The 24177-nt window shown below is 41.7% G+C and overlaps 1 pseudogene; it reads left to right on the plus strand.

Annotated features, from left to right (window-relative positions):
- The first annotated feature begins 196 nt into the window (after positions 1 to 196).
- LOC122755298 lies at positions 197 to 15957 on the plus strand (annotated as a pseudogene).
- The last annotated feature ends 8220 nt before the right edge of the window (positions 15958 to 24177 follow it).

Raw genomic sequence — 24177 nt, forward strand, 5'->3', positions numbered from 1 at the left:
CAGAATGGAATGTTAGGGCTGGAAGGAAACTTTGGTGTCCTGGGGACTTCCTCTATGGGACCCCGTTTTACTTCACTCCCTTCTTTTGGTCCGTCCATAGATTTGTCCGAGGCCACGCAGCTAGCGAGCGTCCCGAGTGGGGTCTGAACCTTGGTGCCCCGATCTTCCCTCCTTCCACTGGAGGATCGATCGATCCATGAGCATTGATTATGTGACTGCCGCTGGTCAGGCACTGTGCTAGGCAACAAAAGACCGAAAGACAGTCTTCTATAGTAGAATGCAAGATCCTCTAGAGCAGGCACAGTCTTCCCTTGTGAATTTATATCAACACATACATACAACATATAGATGCATTTTTAAAATAAATACAAAGTAACTTGGAGTCCAGACCAACTGGACTATTTCCCTATTCCCTAACACACCCAAAGTCCTAATTCAGTGGTTTAGCTGGGGCCAACCATCTCACCAGCCAGAGATGGACTCCTGCCTCCCTCACCCCGATCTTGTCTTTGCTGTGTTCCCTTCTTGCCTTCAAGGATTCAGTGACCAACTAGAAAGCTACCTCCTCCAGGAAGCCTCAGGCCCTCCAAACCCTAAGCCTCCCTCCTCTTTCCAGCTGAAAGTGATGGTTCCAGGCGAGTGATCACCTCAAATTTTAATTCAATAAATTAAATTCAACAAATATTTAATAAGTCCTCTCTCTCTGTATGAGGCACCTAGGATGCAAAAAATAGTCCCTGTCCTCCAGCAGATTACAATCTATTAATTCTGCTCTGAGAATTTTGTCCTGTTATCTCCTACGCACAAATTTCACTCCGGATTGGAGAATTATTTGTGTCATTTAACACTCCACCCCATTCCCTTCCTCATCCCCCAGACTAGTCCCCACTACCAATAAATGTTGAGCTTCTTTTTTTTTTTTTTTGGTGAGGCAATTGGGGTTAAGTGACTTGCCCAGGGTCACACAGCGAGTAAGTGTTAAGTGTCTGAGATCGGATTTGAACTCAGGTCTTCCTGAATCCAGGGCCGGTGCTCTTTCTACTGCGCCACCTAGCTGCCCCTAAATGTTGAGCTTCTTAAGAACAGGGTTTGACATACTGTTTCTACTTTTTTTCCCCTCTTTTGAAGTTTTTCCCTTTTTTTCTGGTTTATTTTTTCACAACATGACTAATGCAGAAATGTTTAATGTGATTGTACATATATAACCCATATCAGATTACTTTCTTCTTGGGGAGGAAGGAAGGAAGGGAGGGAGGGAGAGAAAAATTTGGAACTCAAAATCTTATAAAAACAAAGGTTGAAAACTCTTTTTACATGTAACTAGAAAATAATAAAATACTTTTATGATTAAAAAAAAGAACAGGGTTTGAGGTCCATCTTCATCTCAGCAAATTCTAGCACAGTCTTGAAAGCTCTTGGGAACTTGTTACTGAATAGAACTCACCCTTCCACCTCACACAGAGTTAGCGGAGGGAGGGGGTGGGGGTGGAGGTGGGGGGGCCTGAACCATTCTTCCCATGTCATTAGAGTTTGCAGAGCCAGAATGCAGTGATTGATTATACAGTGCTTTTACTGAGATCAGAACCTAAGCCCTTTGGAGAAATGGGTGGGACTGTTCTAGGCAGTGACTCAGAGGGCCAGTTCTAGGGCGGGGACAGCAGGGTTAGTGCCGGAAGAAACTCAAAATCCTATGTATACACTTAATCCATAAACTCTCTCACCATCCCCCAGAGCAAATTGGATGAGACTGCCCCACCCTGCTCCAAACCCTCCTGGACTTTAGCTTCTATTTTTGAACCTTGGTTTCCTTCTCCTGGTGACCCGATATGAGCCAGAAACACAGTGTGTTTGGTGCTGCCTAAATCGTTAAAGAACTGGACTTGGGGTCAGGAAGATGTGACTTCAAATCCTGCCTCAGACACTAGCCATATGACCCTGGGTAAATAACTTCATTTCTCTGAGCCTCAGTTTCCTTATCTGCAAAATGGGAATAGTAACATTGCCAGGGTGGTTTTAAGGATCAGATGAGATAACATAGATGATGGCTTCTATTAATAATACACAAATCCTAAATAATAGCCCTGGATTGGGAGGAAGGGAGGGTAGGTAATTGATAGGATCATGGATGGTTCTCTTCTAGTCACAGACCACTGCCAGGCCATCTCCAGTCATGTGGCCACAGGTCTCCCCCACAAACCTACTCCTCACCTTACCTCCCCCTAAAGAAAGGGGGATCTTTATCTCCTGAGCTTGGCTCAGCTAAACTGTGTTCCTTTATTACTGTAGGTGGACATGTGACACTGCCTTCCCAAATGGTCCCCCAAGTCTTCTTACTCATGTGCTGCCTTTCTTAAGCCTATGGGTAGTCAGAGAGTCACTGCATTAATTAGAGGGTCATATCTGCCTCCCCTATCTCCAAAATCTCCTCCTAGTTGCCCTTCCAGTCTTTAGGTTTGGCCAGGGGTAACCCCAAAGGTATTTACCAAGGGTTACTACAGTTGTGACCCTATGAAAGTAATTTAACCTATTCCGGCCTCAATTTCCTCTTCTATAAAATGAGGTGGGGGGGGTGTCAGGCTCAACTTTTGTTTAGATATGGAATAGATGGCTTTGCAAACCACTAGGCTTGGTGGTGCAGTGGATAGAGTGCTAGGACAGAAGTCAAGCTAGACCTGAATTCAAATCCAGCCTCAGACACTTACTAGTGATATGATGCTGGGTAGTCACTTGATTTCTGTTTTCCTCAGTTTCCTCAACTGTAAAAAAGTGATCATAACATCCCCTACCTCCCAGGGTTATAGTGAGGCTCAAATGAGATAATATTTGTAAAGCATACTATATAAATACTAATTATGACTATTATTCTAGGGGACAGCTAGGTGGCAGCTAGGTGGCACAGTGGATAAAGCACCGGCCCTGGATTCAGGAGGACCTGAGTTCAAATTCTGTCTCAGACACTTGACACTTACTAGCTGTGTAACCCTGGGCAAGTTACTTAACCTTCATTGGCCCCCCCCTCCCCCCAGTGATTATTATTCTAACTGAGAATAGGTGATTCTGCAAAGAGCCACTGAAGAAGGAGAGCGTTTTCCTCCATCTCTGGTATTCCTATCACCTTTCTCCCGACATATAGAAAGGCACCCAAACACTCATAAGTCTCAGCTTCCCAACCCCTGATACAAGCTTTTCTGAACTGTCAAATTCTCCAGCTTCCTATGGGCCGCTCCCCTGTTCCCCCACCCCCGTCCCCTTCTGGAAAGCTGCCTCTAGCCATAGCTTCCTGACTCGTCCCCTCCCCCACCCGCACGCACACCTGCACTAGCCTCCTCTTTCCCCCATTGTTCTATTTCCTCCTGGTGTCCTTCCTAACACAATTTGACATTTAGCAATGGACGCGTGGACAGACGCTGGCTCCCCTCAAGCAGTTTCCTGGAAAGAACATGAGACGTAGAGCCAAAGATCCGGGCTTAAATGCCAGGGTTGCTACTCATCGGGTGTGTGATCTTGGGCATCACCTCCCCAGGGCTGTTTCCACTTCAGTAAAAGGTGGGGATTGGGTTAGATTGGAGGTTAGCGCGCACTCTCTCTCGAAACTAAACCTTAGGGGGCAGCTAGGTGGCGCAGTGGATAAAGCACCAGCCCTGGATTCAGGAGGACCTGAGTTCAAATCCAGCCTCAGACACTTGACACCTACTAGCTGTGTGACCCTGGGCAAGTCATTTAACCCTTATTACCCACAAAAAAGAACCAAAACAAACCAAAACAAACAAACAAAAAGAAACTAAACTTTACAGAGAGGCAGGCAATGGAATGAAGGAAATAAGACTCTTCCCCTTTGAGTCAAGAAGACCTCTGCCACTCACTGGCTTGTGTGAGCCCAAATTACTTAACCTCTCAGGATTGTAAATGCTAAGGACAGAAATTGCAGGAAGGTGCCAATCTCGGCTGGGAAAATGAGTTTCCACATTTGGGGGATCTGTCTGAGAGAGGCAGCTGGCCTCTGTCTGCTTCAGTTTACTCCTCTGTCAAATGGGAGTAATAAAAGCACCTCTCTCATAGGCTTGTTGTGAAGATGAAAGAAGTTCGTATTTTTCCAGTTCTTTGCAAACCTTAAAGTGTCATAGAAATGTCAACTATCAGTATCTTCTTCATGTGAGATGAGAATGGATTACCTTGTTTTGGTTTCCATGAAAAGTAAAAACTGGGGTGGAGCCAGTAGGGCAGAAAATTTAGAAAGGGCAGTCCTGAAACCCTGAGGTGGAGGGCAACTACGGGGCACAGTGGATAGAGCACTGGCCCTAGAGTTAGGAGTTCAAATGCACTCTCAGACACTAGCTGTGTGACCCTGGACAAGTCACTTAACCCCAATTGCCTCCAAAAACAGAAAGGAAGATAGGAGGGAGGGAGGGAGGGAAAGAAGGAAGGAAGGAAGGGAAGGAGGGAGGGAGGGAAAAAGGAAGGAAGAAACCTTTGTTATGGGCCCAGAGCACCCCAGAAGTTCTCTGGGGTACATCAAGGAACCTTCTCCTTGAGAAACTAAACCAGAGGACAGACACCCCCAGAGAGAGAAGTGGAACTAGATTGGACTGAGCTAGCTCCGGACCTCCACCCTTCATTCTAGTCTTCCTCAATCCTGGGGAGATAAGATTAAGTGGGGCTGCTTCCTTTGTGTCCTGAGGAGAGAGATAGCTTGAGAGATCTGCAGCCACCCCTCACCCAACTCCTCCAGCCACCACCAGTGGAGGATGGTCCTCCCTCACTAAGGGAACTTTCCACAGTCAGATGATCACCCCCATCAGTCCCCTATAAAAGTATCTATCTGTCTCCTGCTCAAGGAGATTGATATCTCAGAGCCACACTCTATGCCATGCCTTTCTCCCCATGAGAAGAAGTCCAATGATTTCTCTCTTGGTTTCCCTTCCCTTCCCCTTCCTCTAAATAAATTACTATCTTATTCTAACTGCTTTTGTGTGCAAGAGGGTGTAATCCTTTAAAGAGGAATTCCTAAGGATCCCAAACCCCTACCCCTACCAAAAACCCCTACCCTATTTTTCCCCATGATACCTTGAAGTGTAGAAGAAGGTGAGGGAAGCTCAGAGTCCAGGAGAGAAGCAGGACAGTAGAGCTTAGGGTTCTGGGTAACTGCGGGGACAATGAACAGTAGCCTGTTTCTTCCATCCCTCTTTCCTCTCATTCCCATAAAGAAATCCCCAACTTACCCCTCTTTTTCTCCATCCTCAGGGCTCTCCCACCCTCTCTCCAGTGTATTTCCTAACTAGGGTAAGCAAACCCAGGGCTAGCTTCCTTCCCCACATGAAGTCTCTTCCAGCTGCTGACCATTTGTCTCAATCAACCACATCTTTCTGAATGACCTCATATTTTTACATCATGAATTACCAAATGGATTTGAGGCCACACTATGTATTTCTTGCCCTGGGCAACAGTTGCCCCAAAAGCCAAAATTGCTAGTTATTTTTTCTGGGCAGAACATCTGTCCTTCAAACATCCCATGGAAGGGTCTGCCCACCTTGGATTCTTCTGATTACCACCCTGAGTTCCAGCCCATGAAAGTCAGACAGAATAAGGGCGGAGAAAATCTTTAGATGGGCAAGGGGAAAGGGTGTTATTGTGTATACTGAAGTTGGGGCTGGGTAGAGGCCAGAATGGAGGCCTGCAGAATCACAAAGTGACCAGGGAGGACATGGACCAATTCCCCAGCCTGGCACAAATGTGACACCTGACTGGTTGAAATGCTTTCCAGAAGAGTGAGTCCTACCAGTATCCTGGGCAGAGCTATAACTAGGATAGAACAAATGAGGCTTTGTCCCGGGGGGGGGGGGGGGGAGTGCCACACCCTGGGTAGTGATTTCCTCCCCATTGCAAATGCACACTCTGTACCTCAAGTCTCAAACCAGTGCCTACCAAAGAGCTTTCTCCTTGGGTCCCATTGTTGTGACACTTTCTCCAAAGGACCTGTTTTCTCCCTCCCTACTCCAGAATAAACTCTCCCCTCTCCCCACCCAACTATACCCACAATCAGACTGTTCTCTGTTCTGACAGTCCAAACTATTTTTGACACAGGTGTAAAAATTTCTAGTTATTGCTTTGTTGTCATGTTATGATATTGATTTGTTTTGAGTTTATAGTCAAATAAAATCCTAGGCATTTCCACACTAATTGTTGACTTACTAGACCATCCCTTGAAGTTCTTAGGAGTCAGTTCTGAAGATCTACTTCCTTGTACTTTGAGAAATTGACTTTTTGAATCCAAGAGTAGTACTTCACATTTATCCCAATTAATTTCATCTTATTAAATTGAGTCCCTAATTCCAGCTTATTGAGATCTTTTGGCATCCTTATTCTATCATCTAACATGTTAGTTGTTCCTTCACGCTTTATGTCATCCTCAAATCTGATAAGCAAGCTTCCATAAATAAAAATGGTTCTGTACAGGACCAAGGACAGATCCTTGGTGTGCACTCTTTAGCGACCTCCCTCTTAGTCGGTTGGGACTCACTAATAATTATTTTGGTAGTCTAATCATTCAGTCAATTCCGATTTCATTGACTATACTTTCATCTGCCTTACATCTCTCCATCTTGTCTGGAGCATAAGAAACTTTATCAAATGCTTTACTAAAATACAAGTCAATAATATCTACTGAATTCTCCATTCTAGTAACCTTGGAAGAAAAGGAAAAAAATGTCAGTATGACATGACCTGTCCTTGAGGAAGCTGTTTTGGCTCTTACAATTCACTTGTTTGCTTCCTAAATTCCCACAGACCATCCCTTTTATTTATATATTCTGGAATTTTTCCAGAAACCAGTGTCAAACTCACTGTAGTTTACAAACATTGCCCCTTTTTTATTTCTTTGGGAATCAGGACCACATTTTCCATTCTCTGGTCTTGGGACTTCACAGCCCCTCCTGTTCTTTACAATTTTTCAGATGGCTCTGACAATACCTCAGGCATTGCCATGTGTATTCATTCATTCAGCTGGGCCTGGAGACTAGAACTTAACAAGTGTTAAAAAGTGCTCATTTACCATCTTCTTATTTGTCTTCTATTTCAATTTTCTATTAACCCTTTTGGTTCCATGCTAAGAGCATTCTGCTTTCAAGAAACTCTTAAATGTTCAGGATTATTCTTTTTTTTTTTTTTAGTGAGGCAATTGGGGTTAAGTGACTTGCCCAGGGTTACACAGCTAGTAAGTGTTAAGTGTCTGAGGCCAGATTTGAACTCAGGTACTCCTGACTCCAGGGCCGGTGCTCTATCCACTGCACTACCTAGCTGCCCCAGTATTATTCTTTAAAAGCAAAAGCTCAAAAACAGAAGGCCTTCCTTCTAAACAAGATTTATTTCCCCAGAAAACAAATATGTGTGCTGCGCCATTGTTGAGATGTTGGGTTGTTTTGTTTTTTTCAGCAGTAGGGAGAAGTATCCAAAATAAATAAAAGAAACTGAAGCAGGGTATGGCAATCTTCCATGTTTAAGTAACTGTACTCTTCTTGAAGCAGCTTTTAAATTGTTCAACTCTTTTATTTAAAATAAAACAACTTGGCATTAGATTAGAAAGATCCAATACTAAAAGTGAGCTAATTTCACCATACTTTGTATATTATGTTGACTGTCTTTTAGTGCAGGAAAGATTGTTTACTTAACTGTATGTACATGCAGCCCTGTAATCTCTCTACTCCATTGCAGTTATATTTTACAAGGTAATATTGTTAGAATTTCTCATTGTATATATCTGAAATTTTGCAAAAGGCAGCTTGCTGTTATATCTATGCATCTTTGAGAATTTGAAGAAGAGATTTTATTCTTTTGATGGTGTAAAGAGGAACTGTTTTTAAAAACCTAAGTTGGAAACTCTGCAACTATGTATAAAACTTTTGGGGTTTGTTTTTGGTTTTTAGCAAGAATACGCTGAAAACAAAAAGAGCATTCTGCTTGATAGACAAAACAAAAAGAAAAATAAATATTGGAGAGCTCCACATAGTCTATGCAACCCAGTTTTCCAATCACTCCATGAGTGTTTTGCATGAGATTCTCCAAATTGGTGGATGTCTGCATCTGGGACCATCATGATCCTATCCATCCCCCAGGGGTTTTATTTCTTCTTTGGTTTTCCTCTTGATTCCAATAAAGGTGTTTTTAAAATCACTTTTTGTTGCTCTTAGACTCCATCATTGGCCTCAGCTCATTCCAGGTTTTAGTTCTCCTGATGCTGTTCTTTTGTTGTGTTTTGTTTTGCGGGGCAATGGGGGTTAAGTGACTTGCCCAGGGTCACACAGCTAGTAAATGTCAAGTGTCTGAGGCCGGATTTGAACTCAGGTACTCCTCAATCCAGGGCCGGTGCTTTATCCACTGCTCCATCTAGCTGCCCCCTGATGCTGTTCTTACAAGAACTGTGCCACTCAGCATCACAACATTTGAGAGTAGTGGCCATCTCATCCAAAGCAAATACAAAAAGAACCCCCACTATAATGTACTGGATGGTTGTCCAGAGTCTGCTTGAAGACCTCCAAGGAAGGGGAACCCACTACCTTTCAAAGCAACCCATTCCTCTTTGGGACAGCTTGAATTGGTTTGGGTTTTTTTCTGATATCAAGCCTAAATGTTCTTTTTTGTACCTTTCACCCACTGCATCTGCCCTCTAAGGCCAACAAAATAAATCTAATCTTTCCTTCAAATGAGAGCCCTTCAAAGACTGGAAGACAACTATCATATCTATCATATCTATCTATCTATCTATCTATCTATCTATCTATCTATCTATCTATCTATCTATCTATCTATCTATCTATCATCTATCTATCCTATCCCATCTCATCACATCCCATCACATCCTATCAAGTCTCTTTTATCCAGGCTGAGTACTCCCAGTTCTTTTGTTTTGTTTTGTTTTGTTTTTGCGGGGCAATGAGGGTTAAGTGACTTGCCCTGGGTCACACAGCTAATAAATGTCAAGTGTCTGAGGCTGGATTTGAACTCAGTTCCTCCTGAATCCAGGGCTGGTGCTTTATTCACTGTGCCACTTAGCTGCATCTTCTCCCAGTGATTTTAAACAGTTTTCATTATGACATGAACTCAAGGTCCTTCACTATGCTGGGTGTTCTCTTCCAGGTACTCTCTAGATTATGAATGTCCTTCTATGGATCCCAGAAACGAGTGAAACATTCTTGATGTAGTTGGACTAAGGCAGAGATGAGGGGCTAAAACCTCCTGGTAATTATGTATAGTTGAAAAGGAGGTGAGACTCATAATATGATTATATAGGCACATAGTTAATAAATACTTATTGATTGATTGATTGAAGGAAGCACCTGAGAGATAATGTGTAGGGGTAGGGGCATTTGGGTCAATGGTAAATAGCAATTCTCTGGGCCTGAGCCAGGCTCTTCTGGGGGGGGGGGTCATGCCCCAGCTGTAATGGGCTTTGGGATAGCACCCTCAGGGGGTGCACAGGAAATACAACATACAGAAAACCTAGTATTCCTCATTGATTTTGTATATACAGCCCCTTAATATGCACATGTAAAATTATGACTTATGAAGTAGTCTCCAGTCTGAGAGGCAATTAGGAATGAAGGCTGACTGAGGGAAGAGCAGATACCTATCTCTCGCTCATTTTGAATTATATACTCGTTGAGTGGAATGATAAGCATATTCATGTTTCTGTCTCTGTTTCTCTTACAAGTATAGTTGAATTTATGTAAGTTACATGTGTATATGATGTGACTCCAAGGTATTTCTTATTAAAATCCAAGTTGGTGAGTGAATTCCCTGTACATCGACATAGGGTCTCCAGAGACAACTCTCCATTTTCTTTTTCATTGGAAATGTTTTGGTTGATACCTTCAGAATTTTATTCTTGAGAGTTCCCTATCTCTAGTCAGAAGACATGGAAGAAAAGACCAGCAGGGCCCACCTGGAGGGCTTGTGTTTAGGGGAGGGTAGGTTGTGGTAGATAAAGTTAGAAAGGGAAGCTGTGTCCTGATCATAGACAGCTCAGTGCCAGATGGAGAATTTTACATTTTAGCCAATAAGGAGACAGGTAGTTGACATTTTCTTGACCTGGAGAAGGTCATGGTGAAAGCAGCGCGTTAGGAAAATCAATCAGGTAACAGCAAACAGTGATGCTCAATGAGTTCTGAAAGCATAGAGGGAGAGAGTGGCAGCAGGGAGGAAAGTTTGGATGCTTTTGTAATAGTTAAACAAGGAGGTACCCAGGGCCAGGACAAAGGGAGTGGCAGTTGGGGATGGAATTCAGAAATAAGAGAGTCATTGCTAAGGAGGCATCTCATTGATTGATTAGGTATGTGTAAATCATGGAGGAAAGCAGCAGTGCACAGTGAAAAGTCCTGACTCTGGACTCAGGTGACCTGGGTTCAAATCCTACCTCAGATGTTTACTGCCTGTGTGACTTTGGGTGAGTCACCTCACTTCCATGTGCCTCAGTTTCCTCATCTTTAAAATAAGGTTGCTGGACTAAATTGACTTCTGAGGTCAACTCCAATTTTAGATCTATGAATCAAAACTGAAAATGGAGGGAGAGAAATGCTAAGCTCTAACTGCTAGAACAGACAGCTTGGAAAACAATAGGAATGAGCTAGAAAAGAGAGAGTAGCAGCAAGGAGGAAGGGGGGGAATCTCTCGGTAGTTGCCATGGAAAATAATCCAGGTAGCAGCAGGAGGCTCCAGCTGAAGGGAATGCGAGAGAAACTGGAAGGGTGGAGTCAGACCAGGCAGAGCTGAGTTAAAAAAACCTGCCAGTACTCACGAAACCATGAATCCCGACCAGTTAGAATGATAATGATGGTGGTGGTGATGCTGTAACAATCACTCAACATTCTCAAGTTTGCAGAGTGCTTTCCTCCTAACAGCCCTGTGAGGTAGGTGGTGATGATATTATTATCGCCATTTTTACATATGAAGAAACTGAGGCTCAGAGATGGTAAATGACTTATTTAGGGTCACATGGTTAATAAGTACTGATGCTGGGGTCCAGACCCAGGTGTCCTGGCTCTAAGTCCTGTGTTTCCTGCTCTCCTGTGATGCTTAATTAGCTCCATGCTCTGATAAACTAGCCAGCATCAGTTTCAGAATCCTAGACTTCAACTAAACTAGTTTTCCTTGACTGGTTTTGATCAAGTATCTACCTTTCACAGCTCCTTGATCAGCAGCCTTGCCTTCATTTCCTCCATAGGATCGCAAATGTAGAGCTGGAGGGGACCCAGAAGGCTATTGAGTCCAGTCCTGTCCCCCCCCACCCCCATAATTTTATAGATGAGGACATTGAGTCTTGCCTAAGGTCACAGAGGTAGCAAGCATCAGTGGCAGGATTTGAACCCAAGTCCCCGACTCCTTCCATTGACTCCAAACATCACAACTACTTTTATCTATCTGGTTGAAGACTTGTACCCTTGATCACAATGTGATGATGTGAAAAGGGCACTGAAGCTGGAGGCTGGCAGATGATAGGAATGGTGTGTCTGCCTCAGTTGGCAGGATACATTATTCAAGTCCTGGGAGCTTCTCCCCCCCCCCACCCATCTCCACCATTCCTTCCTTTTTCCTACTGAGTTAACAGTTAACCAGTAAAGCATGTTTCTCTCAGATAAGAACAAACTATGCAATCCAAGCCCTAAAAGTTTATTCCCACTCCTCAAAATTTCCCTTCCTTTTCCATGCTGAGTCAACAGAAGTTTTCTAAAGTTAGAGAACAAAGGATTGTAAAATCTCAGGGTCTAGTGCTCCCGCGGGATGGGGGCGGCAGTGGGGCCATATCTTGGGGAGGGTGGTCTACATGTACATGTTTAGAAGTGTCATGAAGAATGTGAACCGAGTTCGGAGAGGGACCTTGTGTTAGATCTAGGATAAAAGGGAGGACTTCACTGGAACAAATTGCAATACCCCCTGGGGTGCTTGCCCATTCTTGCAAGACCTAGAATAAATGGCCTTCCTGCTTTGCACCAGATCGGGGGTCCTGCCTCAGTTTACCTGTTTCTTACAGCAGATAACCAGAATTCCAACACCAGAACTGATACTGACTACCTGTGTAACTTTATATGGAAGATGAGGGGGTTATAATGGATGAAGTTCAATGGCTGAAGATCAGTTGGAATGTCCCTTTCAATTCTAAATCTGATTCAGGGAGTCCTGGTTCAGGGAGTCAGTGAGACTTTTCCCTGGCCAAAACAGAACCCCAAAGCCACTAGGTTTTTGTTGGTGACAGATACACATAATAAAAGCAAGAGATCGTTGGTTCTGACTCAGATTAAATGCTAATTTCAAAAGGATTTTTAGAATGCCTAATTCTAAGTAAAATCACTGTATGGAATTCAAGACTGAGGTCTCTACCAAGATATCCATGTAGAAAAGAAAAAAACTTACTCTTAACCTAGAGGCACTCTGCTCACCTTTTGTTGCCTATCACTTTTCTAGGAGAGGTTCTGGCCACCCTAGCCTAGCCTATGTGAGCTGAGATCAGCTAGAAGAGTGAATAGAGTTGTGCTGCATGGCAAAAAGGTAGGCATGTGTGTGAAAATGTTCAAATTTGAGAAGAAAGAGAAGAAAGCACTTGGGCAAGGAGAAAAGAGAAATGATATTAAAATGAGAACTATGGACTCCCTGGGCCAGATGAAGGAAATAGATAATGAGTTTCTAACAGAGATTTAACAAAACAAAACACATACAACTTTTACAGAGCAAAGAATCTTTTTTGTCTTTTAAAATTGTTTCTTATTATGAAATATCAACAAATGATATTTTCACATGCGAAGAAGACCAGAAAATGGAAAATACACACGAAATTCTGAACTGCCACATATAGTTTGTTCTTTTTTAATTAATATATATAAAATTTAAGTTAGTAGTACCAACATTTCCCTGCTTGTCTGTGTCTCCTTCTGAATCTCACTTTAATGTCCTCTGTGAATTTTTAAAATCCAATTAGTTTTTTAAATTAAAAGTACTGCTCTTTTGTCTTCTCTCTTTCCCTTTTTCTGGTATTACTATCACTATTTCTCCACTTTTCCCCTAAAACTCCTCCCCCCCTCCCCCCCAATAAAAGATCTTCCTTGTAACAAAATTATAGTCAGGTAAAACAAATTTGTGTTGCAATGGTAATGTCTGGAAATGTATGTTTCATTCTTCCTACAGACCACTAAGTCTCTAATAAGGTGAAAGGCATGCTGCAGCATTAGTCTCAAATTGTGATTGGTTGATGCATCGATCAAAGATCTTAAATCTTTCAAAGTTGTTTGCCTTTATAATGTTGTGGTCACTGTATAAAAGTTGACTCATTCTGTTCACTTCACTCTACATCAGTTCATATAAGTCTTCCCAGATTTCTCTAAATCTGTGTCTTTAGTCATTGCTTATAGCACAATAATATTCCATTACATTTATATGCCATAATTTGTTCAGCCATTCCCCAATTAAGGAAACCATTTTGATTCCAGTTGTTTGCTATAAGAAAAAGTTGTTCTATAAATTTGTTTCTACATGAGCTAAGTGCCTAGTAGAGGTATTACTGGGCCAATGGGTATGCACAGCTTAGTGACTTTGGGGGTATTATCTTTCCAACTTGCTCTCTAGAATGGTTGGACCAATTCAGTGCTCTATTATCAATGCAGTCCCATGCCTGTCTTCTCTTCCAACAATTTACATTTTTCTTATGTGTCATCTTTGCCAATCCGATGAGGTAAAGTGAGCCTTCATTGTTGTTTGAATTTGAATTTCTCTTACTATTAGTAACTTGGAGTAGATTTTCATATGAGTGCTGATAACTTGGATTTATTTCCTTGAAAATGATATGTTTAGGGGGCAGCTAGGTGGCGCAGTGGATAAAGCACTGGCCCTGGATTCAGGAGGACCTGAGTTCAAATCCAACCTCAGACACTTGACACTTACTAGCTGTGTGACCCTGGGCAAGTCACTTAACCCTCATTGCCCCACCAAAAAAAAAAAAAAGGAGAAAGAAAAGAAAACGATATGTTCATATCCTTTAGCCATTTATCTACTGGAAAATATCTATTGTTCTTAAATATTTAAATGAATTCCCTGCATATCTTAGATATCAGAACTTTTATCAGAGGAAATTGCTACAAAAAATGTTTTCCAGTTAACTGTTTCCCTCCTAATTCTGACTTTGTTGCTTTAATTTTTATTTAAAAATTTTCTATTTGATGTGCATAGACATATGTATGGTACATTTCTAATATAAAGATGTGACTCAGTTCTCCTATGGCATTAGTGAATGTGCCCTGGGATGTGTCTCACCCTGTTACCCTGTGATTTCCCCTTCTGTGAGGAGTAAGTGAGGGTTGTACTATATGTTTGCCTTTTACTTACCTAACTCCAAGAGGGCTGTTGGTCTAGAATTTTATCTATCTGCCCCACCTCAAATATTTGTTAGTCTAGGGATACAATACTTTGGGGCTAAGGAGAAAAACCACTTTTCTCACCCTCTCTTAGGGGAGGGTAATGCTTAGCTAATGACCCCCAGCTTAGTCCTCTCCCAGTGAACATTGGTCACACAAAAGACCTTCCGGGATTGCTAGTAACACTCATTACCAAGTAAGCAGCAAACAGAAGCTGGAGAAATTATAAGGATTATATATAGAACAAGCCAAAATAAATGGCCTCTTCTGCTTGAGAGCAAAAACAAAACAAAACAAAACAAAACAAAACACTTGGGGCAACTAGGTGGCTCAGTGGATAAAGCACCGGCCCTGGATTCAGGAGGACCTGAGTTCAAATCCAGCCTCAGACACTTGACACTTACTAGCTGTATGACCCTGGGCAAGTCACTTAACCCCCATTGCCCTGCAAAAAAACCCCAAAAAACCGAAAAAACCACTCCTCAGCTCCACAAAGGAGAATATGTTCTTGTGGCAGGGGTTGGGGAGGGGAAGAGTAGAGGAGTCTGCTCTTAGTAGTCTCCAGGAGTGCAGGCACTGAGAATTAAGGGACATGTTGAAGGCCAAGTCCTCATGCGTCTATAGCTTCAGGTAGATTTCATGCCCATCATTTAAAAAAAAAAAAAAAGCTTACCTCTCTCAATGGCCTCTCTTCAAGTCTTCCAGCCATCTCCAAAAGTCCCTTCTTCACTCCCTTAGTTACGGCCAGTGATGTGCTAGATGAAGATCAAACTGGCTTTTGAAAGACAACTGTTAAATTTTCTGCATGAGCATTTATACCTTGGAAATTAGAAAATGCTACAAATTGGAGCTTGATTCTTGGTTTTATCCATTGTCTAGATTTAAGAAAAGGGGCAGCCTTTCCCTCTCCTGCTGCTTGAGGAGCCAGCTGCCACCATGGTGAGTCTTCTTGGGGTCCAGACGCCATCCATCTCGTATCTGCGCCATCCTTCACCTCGGGACTCCTCTCAGCCTGTCTCATGGAGGCCTCTTATCCGCTCCGATGTTGAAACTAGACGGGAACCTTGCTCCAAGAGTGAATGACACTGTAACCATCAGAACCAGGAAGTTCATGACAAACAAACTTCTTCAGCGTAAATAGATGTCCTTCATCCTGGAAAGGCCACAGTTCCCAAGACTGAAATTCAAGAAAAACTGGCCAAGATGTACAAGACAATTCCAGATGTCATTTTTGTCTTTGGATTCAGAACCCATTTTGGTGGTGGCAAAACAACAGACTTTGGCATGATTTATGATTCCCTTGATTATGCAAAGAAAAATGAACCAAAGCACAGACTTGCAAGGCATGGCCTGTATGAGAAGAAAAAGATGTCAAGAAAGCAGCAAAAGGAATGCAAGAACAGAATGAAGAAAGTCAGAGGTACTGCAAAGGCAAGTGTCGGTGCTGGCAAAAAGAAGGAATAAAAGGCACTATGGAAGATGTTTATCCATGAAGATGATTTTTCATCAGAGCATAAATAAACTATGTAAAAACTTTAAAAAAAAAAAAAAGAAAGAAAAAAGAAAAGGGGCAGCTAGGTGGTACAGTGGATAGCGCTCTGGCCCTGGGGTCAGGAGGACCTGACTTCAAATCTCACCTCAGACATTCACTAGCTGGGTGACCCTGGGCAAATCACTTCACCCCAATTGCCTTAAACATCCAGGGCCATCTCTACTCATTTTGATAACTATCTTGCCACTGGACCCAAATGGCTGTGGAGGAAAGAGTGAGGTTGGTAACCTTGCACAGCCCTCCCTCATTTAAGTCCAATTCACCGTAAGTCATGACATCACCCTGATGTCATGGTTCTCTTTGAGAACTAAGGACAAACGACACGAACAGATTTAAGAACACAATGGACAAAATATTAATGCAGATTTAACTTAAAAGTATGCTGTGCATACTTCCCCCCCCCACCCCAAGAGCCTATTGTTAAACATTTACCAAAGCATCCTTCAGTACAATTCAGCATTGTCTCAGCCAATCAGGAGTCACATTTCTCTCTGCCTGATGTAACATCACAGGACAGTCCCTAAGGAAAACTTTCCCAGACTTTGGCAGAAGTGGAGTTACATGTGATGAAAATTGTATCTTCTCTGTCCCTTATTTGGAAAAGAATATTTACCTTATACATAGTTGTTTGTTTGTTTGTTTTTTAGTTAGGCAATTGGGGTTAAGTGACTTGCCTAGGGTCACACAGCTAGTAAGTGTTAACTGTCTGAGGCTAGATTTGAATTCAGGTCCTCCTGACTCCAGGGCCAGTGCTTTATCCACTGCGCCACCTAGCTGCCCCTTTGTTTGTTTGGTTGGTTGGTTTTGGTTTTTTGGTGGGTTTTTTTGCCCTATACATAGTTGTGAAAGGGATCCTCTTCCATTCTCCTCTAATTTGTTTGTGATGTGGCCTTTTATGTTCACGACATGTATCCATTTGGAGTTTATTGATATATGGTATGGGATGTTAATTTTATGAGCTTAATTTCCTCCCAGCCTGGTTTCTAATCTGGGAAAATATTATTCTTATGAGCAATTTTAACCAAAAATAAATCTGGTAGAGATCTTTCTCTGCCAAAAGCAAAGCATTAGTCATATGCTTCACTTATCTTGCTTATACTTTTATCTTTCAGAAGGCAGAGGAAGTAATGAGGGGAACTGTTGTTCTGAACTTGTTTATGATTAACAAAGAACTAGTTGATGAAATGGAAATATTAGGAACCTTGGATGAATTTGATTATAATTCCTAAGAGTTCAATATAGGTTAGGAGGATCAGTGTCTCAGCATATTCTGATATATACCCTAGACTTCAGGGGAATAGATTTCAAAAGTTTCAGAAAAAAAGATTGATATAGTATCATAACTTGAAACTCTAAGATATATAGTAAGCTCTTGAGAATAAAACTCAGATTATGTAATTTAAACAATGAATGAAAGGGGCAGACATCAAGAAAGACTTATGTGTTGGATAAAGCACTGGCCCTGGATTCAGGAGTACCTGAGTTCAAATCCGGCCTGTGTGACCCTGGGCGAGTCACTTAACCCCAATCACCTCACAAAAAAAAAAAAAAAAAGGAAGAAAGAAAGACTTATGTGGCTGCACAAGGAACTCTCTCATAAGCTTTAAAAAAAAAAAAAGATACCTGTGTACTGAGGTTTGGTTCATGTGCCTGCTTAGCTGATGAAGCTTCCCATGAGTCAGAATGACTTGTAAGGGAAATGTCTTGGAGAGTCTATGGAATATACATGGACATCCTGTAGCTGGTTCTGGTCCACTAACCCCATGGTGAATGAGAAGCTCTTGAGTAGCTGCAAAGACATTCAAGAAGCCTATCTGGCTTCTGCCTTTTCTCTCTTACCTTTCATCTACACTGCAACTCACAACAGGGAAGTAGAGTCATAGTTCAAGCCAATAGCAGTACAGAAGAGCCACCCCTGCAATCCCTCAAGTGCTCTAAAACCCTAGAAACCTGAAGGATGATATAGCAGGCCTGACTCTGGGAGAGAAGGTACAAGAAGACATGCTCCATACAAAAGATGAAGGCAAGGGCACATAATGATGAGGGTATCATTTCTAAGATATATAAAGAATTGATTAAAATATATAAGAATGGGGCAGCTAGGGGGCACAGTGAATAAAGCACTGGCCTTGGATTCAGGAGGACCTGAGTTCAAACCCAGCCTCAGATACTTGACACTAGCTGTGTGATCCTGAGCAAGTCACTTAACCCTCACTACCCTGCAAAAAAAAAAATAATAATAAAATGTATAAGAATTGGGGGGCAGAGCCAAGATGGCGGAGGAAAGGCTGTAACTTTTGGAGCTCCCCACACATCTGTCCGCATACCTCCAAATAATGTCATAAGAAAATTCCTGGAGCAGCAGAACCCACAAAAGAACAAAGTGATATAAATTTCCAGGCAAAGGCAGCTTAAAAAGGCAACGGGGGGGGGGGGTGCAGCTAGATGGTGCAGTGGTAAAGCACCGGCCCTGGATTCAGGAGTACCTGAGTTCAAATCTGGTCTCAGACACTTAACACTTACTAGCTGTGTGACCCTGGGCAAGTCACTTAACCCCAATTGCCTCACTAAAAAAAAAAAAAAAAAGGCAACGTGGGGGGGGGGGCAGCTAGGTAGCACAGTGGATAGAGCACTGGCCCTAGAGTCAGGAGTACCTGAGTTTAAATCTGGCCTCAGACACTTAACACTTACTACCTGTGTGACCCTGGGCAAGGTGCTTAACCCCAAATGCTTCACAAAAAAAAAAAAAAAAACATTTAAAAAAAAAAGGCATCAGGGAAGATCTGTTGTACTGGTATGATAGGGGAGTACAGCCATAGCTTGCAAATCCAGCCCCAGGCAGGCAGTACCTCCAGAGCCTTGGAATCATCAGCATCAGTGGCTACTTCTGGAACTCAGTGCACAGGCCAATGAGGGGGTCCAGCGGTTGGCTGGGTTGGGGGTGGGGGAGATAGCAGGGGTCTCTGCTCGAGCTGAGGTAGAGCGCTGCTGTATTGCCCATGTTCAGAACCAGGAAGCAAATTTGAGTGGCAGTGGCCCAGTTGGGGAGGGGCACAGGCACACCAAGCTTACAACCATAATGAACCACATTTCTGCTTCCAGGTTAAAGAGTAAGCAGGCCTGTGGTTACTTACAGACCAGAGCACAGGGCAGGTAAGTTGAGAACGTGCCTCTCCTTAAATTGTACCACCTGGGACCCCCTGCATATTGGGATAGTATATCCTGGAAGCAGTGCCCCACTTTAAGAAGGAGTTAAAAGCCAAGAAATAGGCTAGGATAATGAGCAGGCAGAAAAAGATGCAGACCATTGAAAATTTCTTTGGTGACAAGGTAGATCAAAATACACCCTCAGAAGAAGATAAAAAAGTCAAAGCTCCTACATCCAAAGATTCCAAGAAAAATATAAGTTGGTCTCAGGCCATAGAAGTGTTCAAAAAGGACTTTGAAGATAAAGTAAGAGATGTAGAGGGAAAAAAGGAAAGAGAAATGAGAGTGATGAAGGAGGGTCATTAAAAAAAAGTCAACAGCTTGAAAAGCCAAATTGGCCAAATGGAAAAGGAGGTACAAAGACTCTCTGAAGAGAATAATTGCTTAAGAATTAGGATTGAGGGGGCAGCTAGGTGGCATAGTGGATAGAGCACTGGCCCTGGAGTCAGGAGTACCCGAGTTCAAATCCGGCCTCAGACACTTAACATGTACTAGCTGTGTGACCCTGGGCAAGTCACTTAACCCCAATTGCCTCACTAAAAAATAAATAAATAAATAAAAATTAGGATTGATCAAATAGAAGTTAATGACTTTATGAGAAATCAAGACACAATAAAGCAAATCCAAATGAATTAAAAAATAGAGGGCAATGTGAAATATCTCCTTGGAAAATCAACTGATCTGAAAAATAGATCCAGGAGAGAAAATTTGAAAATTATTGGACTACCTGAAAACCATGATCAAAAAAAGAGCTTAGACATTATCATCCAAGAAATTGTGAGGGAAGTTGCCCTGAGATTCTAGAAGTAGAAAGTAAAATAGAAATTGAAAGAATCCACCAATCACCTCCTGAAAGAGTTCCCAAAATGAAAACTTGCAGGAATATTATAGCCAAATTCCAGAGCTCCCAAGTAAAGGAGAAAATATTGCAAGCAGCTAGAAAGAAACAATTCAAGTACTGTGGAGTCACAGTCAGGATAACCCAAGATCTAGCAGCTTCTACATTAAAGGATTGGAGGGCATGGAATATGATATTCCAGGGGGGCAAAGGAACTGGAATTACAACCAAGAATCACCTAACCAGCAAAACTGTGTATAATCTTTCAGGGGGAAAAATGGGACTTCAAAGAAAAAGAGGACTTTCAGGCATTTGTGTTGAAAAGACCTGAACTGAATAGAAAATTTGACTTTTAAATACAAGACCCTGGAGAAGCATAAAAAGGTAAACAGGAAAAAGAAATCATGAGGGATGTTAAAAAGTTAAACTGTTTACATTCCTACATGGGAAGATAATACTTCTAATTCATGAGAACTTTCTCAGTATTAGGGCAGCTGAAAGGAATATACTTAGACAGAGGGCACAGGTATGAATATAAAGGGATGATATCTGTAAAGCTTTTATTTTTTATTTATCCTTTTTTTTTTTTTTTGGTGGGGCAGTCAGGGTGGGGTGGTTTATGTCTGGAGCCAGATTTGGGCTTGGGGCCTCCTAGGTCCAGGGCTGGTGCTTTGTCCACTGTGTCACCTAGCTGTCGCATGATGACATCTTTAAAATACAATTGGGGGGGGTGGCTAGGTGGTGCAGTGGATAAAGCACCAGCCCTCGATTCAGGAGTACCTGAGTTCAAATCCGGCCTCAGACACTTAACACTTACTAGCTGTGTGACCCTGGGCAAGTCACTTAACCCCAATTGCCTCACTTAAAAACAAATACAATTAGGGGATGAGAGGAATGCATAGGAAGAAAGGGAAAGGGAGAATTGGAATGTGGTAAAGTAGCTCACATAAAAGAAACAAGAAAAATCTTATGGAGTAGAGAGGAAGATGGGGAAGGAGTGGGGGAGTGAGTGAGCCTTACTCTCATCAGAATTGGCTCAAAGAGGGAATAATATACATACTCAAGTGGGTATAGTAATATATTTTGCCCTCAGAGAAAGTGGGAGGGGAAGGGGATAAGGGGGGAGAGGTGAAGGAAGGGAGGGCAGATTGGGGGAGGGGGCAGTAAAAAGAAAAACACTTTTGAGGGGGAATAGGGTGAAAGAAGATAGAAAATAGAGTAAATATCAAGGAGAGGAAATAGGATGGAGGGTAATACAGTTAGCAATAGTAACTGTGGAAGAAATGATGAACAGGATGATATCAGAAGGACTTATGAAAAATGCAATCCATCTACAGAGAAAGAACTGATGATATCTGAATACAGATTAAAGTATAATTTTTTTGTTGGTTCCTCTTTCTAAAGAAACAACCTGACTAATATGAAGATGTTTCTAAAGTCAAAACCTGACTAATGTGGAGATGTTTTGCATGCCTGTGCATGTATAACTTATATTGAATTGCTTGAGTTCTTAAGGAGGGCTGGAGAGGGAGGCAGGAATAGAATTTGGAACACAAAATTTCAAAAATCAATGTGAAAATTTGTTTTTACATGTAACTTGGTGAAAAGTCCAAATAAACAAATTTATTATCAAGGAATAGGAATAAGAACCATTTCCCAACTGAGACAAGGTCAAAGGCTATGAACAGGCAGGTTTCTAAGGAAGAAATCTAAGCAATCAATAGCCATATGAAACAAGTACTCTAAACCACTGGTGTCTAAACCATATAGAAATATACAAACTGGGCCACTCAACCATACATAAAGATCCATGTGGGTAGCATCTTGACTGTGAAAACCATATCATTTATGTCCTACTATATTTGTATTTATTTTGTTAAATATTTTCCAACTGCATTTTAATCTGGTAGGCCAAAAGTCTGCATATTTGACCTCTTTCTGTTCGAAATCTCAAGTAATTAGAAAAACTAAAATTAATGCAATTCTGACTCTCTAGCCTCATGCCTTTCTAATTGGCAAAGTTGACAAAAAATGGAAAATGACAAATGTTGGAAGGGTTGTGAAAAAACAGACATATTAACACACCATGGAGCTGCGAATTAGTCCAGCCATTCTGAAAAGCAATTTAGAATTATGCACAAAAAGATAACCAAGTGATACCACCATTAGGCACATATGCCTTTTTTTAAAAAGAGAAAGACTTATTGTACAAAAATATTTATAGCGACTTTTGTGTGTGTGTGTGGAAGCAAAGAAATAGAAACTGAAGGAGTTCCTATCAGTTGGAGAATAGCTAAAAAAGTTATGATATATAAATAAAACACAGAATTATTGGGCTGTAAAAAATTACAAAATTACAAAAATTACACTTCACTCCACATCAGTTCATAAAGGTCTTTCCAGATTGCTCTGAAAATAGTTACAAAAGGACTATTTTCAGAATAATCTGGAAAGACTTGTATGAACTGATTCAGAGTGAAGTGAGCAGGACCAGAAGACTATATACAATGCCAACAACACTGTAAATATAAACACTTTGAAAGACTTAAGCATTCTCATGAACAACCACAATTCCGAAATCCCCATTTGATGAAGCATGTTACCCACCTCCTGACAGAGAGGTGATGGACTCAGGATGGAGACTGAAACATACATTTTTGAACATGGCCAATGCAGGAATATGCTTTGCTTGACTATGACTATTTATTACAAGTATTTTCTTTTTCTTTTTTAATGAGATGGAAAGATGAAAAGGAGATACCATAAATGCTTATTAATTGAAAAAAAATTAATTTAAAAAGACTAGAGGACAGAATAGACCAAGATTTGTTTAAAAAAGAAGAAGAGGGGCAGCTAGGTGGCGCAGTGGATAGAGCACCGGCCATGGATTCAGGAGTACCTGAGTTCAAATCCGACCTCAGACAAACGGAGGCAAAAAAAAAAAAAGCTGTGTTGGTGACAAAGAATAACAAAATAAGGACGAGATAGATGGAATAGGTGAATAGATGGTAGAGAGAAAATTATTCAACTTGTATTTTATTTCTGTTTTCTATTCAGACTGAAAAGGATAAAACAAAAAAGAACTGTTGAGAGATATATAAACGAATTTATGTGAGGAGATGGTAAAAGGGCCCCCTGACACCCCAAAAAGTCAAGCTGACATCCTGGATGCAATTATTGTTGTTTGTCCTATGTTCTTGAAGAGGACTATGACACCAGGATAATACCATGACTTGCAGTGAATTGGATTTAAGTGAGGGAAGGCTGTACAAGATCACCAACCTCACTCTCCCCTTTACAGCCATCTGGATCCAGTGGCAAGATAGATATCAAGATGACAGGAGATGACCCTGGATGGCTTAAAACAATTGAGGTTAGTGTCTGAGGTAAGATTTGAATTCAGGTCCTCTTGACTCCAGAGCCAGTGCTCTATCCACTGTGCCACTTCACTGCCCCTCTTGGATGCAATAAATCCCAGGGAACTGAAAAGACTTGTTGGGGCTTATTATTGAATCCTCATCTATGGTGTTTAAGAAAAAATAGTGTGGGGCAACTAAGCTGTACAGTGGAGATAGAGCAGCCACCTTGGAGTCCCTAGAATCAGGAGGACCTGAGTTAAAATCTGACCTCAGCATTTATTAGCTATTTGACCCTGGGCAAGTCACTTAACCCTGATTACCTCCAAAAAAGAAAGATGAAATAGGAAATGGGAAAGGTGTTAAAGAACTGGTGCTTAAGCAAATGCCCCAGTTTTCAAAAAAGGAGACGGTGGATTCTGAAAGCCCTAGTCCAGTAAGTTTGGCATCAATCCCCAGCAAAATCCTAGAACAGATTATTAGCAGGATGACTTTTGACAGTCTAAAAGGGAATCATGCACACCAGCACGGGTTCATTAAGACTAGGGTTTGCCAGAAGAGTATAATTTCCCCTTTTTTATGAGGTGATTAGACTGATTAGATCAAGGAAGTATCTTAGAGGGAATCTTAAATTCAGTGAGTCATTTGACAATCTCTAATGATATCCTAGAAGATGGGATGGGGTGATATAGCTTTGAAGCTAGTATTAGTTAGGTTAAATTGGTAATGCCCGTGGGTGGCATCAATTCAACTCAAGATAAAAAGGTGCTGAGCCACGTGCTGTTGGTCAGTGAAATGTTATTGATCCTAATGGTTTTGATGAAAGGATACCAA

This window comes from Dromiciops gliroides, chromosome 4 (assembly GCF_019393635.1).
Source record: "Dromiciops gliroides isolate mDroGli1 chromosome 4, mDroGli1.pri, whole genome shotgun sequence".
Taxonomy (NCBI): Eukaryota; Metazoa; Chordata; class Mammalia; order Microbiotheria; family Microbiotheriidae; genus Dromiciops; species Dromiciops gliroides.